Below are 2,870 nucleotides of genomic sequence, written 5' to 3'. Positions count from 1 at the left end.
TCTCCCTCTTTCTGTTTCTTTCTATTTGTGTGACATAAACAAATTTTCCACATAAAAAATAACAAATTTTCCACATAAAAAATAACAAATTTTACACATAAATCTCAAATACCCTTTTCTACTCTCGGCACAAGGCTCGAAATGTTTGGGGTTGGGTGCCAGTCGATTAGATCGACTCCAGCACATAACTGGTACTTAATTTATCGACCTCGAAAGGATGAAAGACAAAGTCGACCTGGGCGAAATTTGAACTCAGAACGTAAAGACTGACGAAATACCGCTAAACATTACACCCGGCGTGCCAACGTTTCTGCCAGCTCACCGCTCTCATAAAACACAAATGCTGACACATACACATATATATAGATATGAATAGAGACATATATCTATGTCTATCTATCTATCTACCTGTCTGTCTGTCTGTCTGTCTCTCTCTCTCTCTCTCTCTCTCTCTCTCACTCTCTCCCTATCTATCTATCTCTCTCTAGTTAGATAATTAGAGAGATAGATGAATTTCGGCCAGAATTGACATAGGCCATTACTAAATTAATATTACTACATGGAGGCGGCGAGCTGGCAGAAACGTTAGCACGCCGTATCACGTGATACGGTTTATGGCCGTATCACTTTGAAAACATCGGTTCTCGTCCGATCACCGAAGTTAAGCAAAGTTGAGCCTAGTTAGTACTTAGATGGGTGACCGCTTGGGAAACCTAGGTGCTGTAAACATTAAAAAAAAAGAAAAGGTGGCGAGTTGGCAGAAGCGTTAGCACGCCGGGCGAAATGGTTAGCGGTATTTCGTCTGCCACTACGTTCTGAGTTCAAATTATTCCGTCGATGTCGACTTTGCCTTTCATTCTTTCGGGGTCGATAAATTAAGTACCAGTTACGCACTGGGGTCGATGTCCTTGTTTGTCCCCTCTGTGTGTAGCCCCTTGTGGGTAGTAAAGAAATAAGAAACGTTAGCACGCCGGGCGAAATGCTTAGCGTTATTTCGTCTGTCTTTATGTTCTGAGTTCAAATTCCACCGATGTCGACTTTGCTTTGCTCCTTTCGTGGTCGATAAATTAAGATCCAGTTGCGTACTGATGTCGATCTAATCGATTGGCCCCTCCCAAAACTTTCGCTCCTTGTGCTTAGAGTAGAAAAGAATATTACGACCTGGAAAGACATTGAATATTACAGAAGTTGTTCCATAGCCATTTTGCGTAAAGAGTTGATGTTTACAGAGATATATCCGTGTGTAGGAGATTTACCTGGAATTTGTTGGAGATATGCACCCAGGACCCCTTTGAATGTTATGAGCTATTTTTCTTTTCTCATGCAGCTTGGCATGATGTTAAAGCGAGCATAGCCATTTGAATTCTGCTGTGATGTGACGCGCGAATAAATTTTGTAGAAGACGGATAGCATAGGGACCAAGTCTAGCGTGTATTTTAAAGTTTAATCCAAAATCACTTGTGCGGTGCTTCAGGAATATTTTCCACTTCATAGAAAAGATATTAGCATTGGAGGGAATAAAGTTAAATTTTCTCGCGACGATCCCAATAATAAAAGCTTTCATGTCTATTTTCCTTGTGATCGATATCTGGAGTGCTTTAGTTTTCTATTTTGTTACATGTAGAGAGATCAAAGCGGACAACAGTATGCCGTTGCTTGTCAGCAACTACATCACAAATCTAAGTGTGGGTCTCTCTTATTTTGAATCCTTGATATTTTTAATTTTTGTACCGTCAACAATCAATATCCTATCGTCAAATATTCGTGAGTACACAAAATTTCTCTTATGAAATACACACAAATTTACACGATATTTTAACAAGCGTTTCAATATTTTAACGTTCACGAATAACTTTCTTTACTCTCATACAAAGAAATCCACAATATAAATATTTTGTTCATAATTTGCTTCTTTTATTTGCTGTTGTGAAGAAGAAGAAGAAGAAGAAGAAGAAGAAGAAGAAGAAGAAGAAGAAGAAGAAGAAGAAGAAGAAGAAGACGAATAAGAAGAAGAAGAAGAAGAAGAAGAAGAAGAAGAAGAACAACAACAACAACAACAACAACGACGACGACGACAATAACAACGACAATAACAACAACAGTAACAATAGCAACAACAGAGGCAGAAAAGACAAGTAACTCCGCAATGTCGGCAAAAACCCGACCGCACTAATCGCGACTCGTCTGAAAGTGAAGGCATCATTCTCATTAACACATGGTGCAGTATTTCTCAACATTAGAAATCTTATAGATAAACAGGTTCAAATATTTCCAACAACCACAGCCTGCAATGAGCACTAAAAACAAAAACAACAATTACTGCAATGCCAAACCACATGACCAAAAACCACAACAACAATTACACCTATTGCAACAGCAAGAGCCGCAACACCTACGACCGCAGCAACAAAGTCCTTTAAGCCATCATATATCAAAAGGCACAACACGCAAAATCCATATGGAAATGAATCCGAAACCCCAAAATCTACAGCTATTTACAACACTATTGTGTAAGAATGTATGTGTATGCTTCTCTTCGGTGCACGAGGTACTATTAAAACAGCACATCCAGCCTTTCAATAAATTTCAATACAAATATACTCTGTTACAGCTGTACCGGCACATACTCTTATATATATATATATACATATATATATATAACATTTTTTTTAGAAAAACATAAAAACGCAGTAGCGATAATATTTCGATAACAGCTGGAAATCGATTGCTAATGAGAGTGGAGAAAACCTTGCCTCCTATCCTCACAGTCCACAGGTAGCGTAGTTGAAGGAGGACGACGTTGCCGAAAGCTGATGATCACCACAAGTGGAAGATAGCCCCCATTGTTTATATCCGGTTCGTTTCCCGCT

The 2,870-nt window shown here is 39.0% G+C and overlaps 1 non-coding gene across 1 annotated transcript; it reads left to right on the top strand.

The window, feature by feature from the left end:
- Positions 1-610: 610 nt before the first annotated feature.
- On the top strand, positions 611-729 carry LOC128249727 (5S ribosomal RNA). Its single transcript, XR_016244713.1, has one exon. It is a non-coding gene; the product is annotated as a 5S ribosomal RNA (ribosomal RNA).
- The last annotated feature ends 2,141 nt before the right edge of the window (positions 730-2,870 follow it).

This window comes from Octopus bimaculoides, chromosome 16 (genome assembly GCF_046866305.1).
Source record: "Octopus bimaculoides isolate indiv1 chromosome 16, ASM4686630v1, whole genome shotgun sequence".
Classification (NCBI taxonomy): Eukaryota; Metazoa; Mollusca; class Cephalopoda; order Octopoda; family Octopodidae; genus Octopus; species Octopus bimaculoides.
This window is presented reverse-complemented; position numbering and strand designations above follow the sequence as displayed.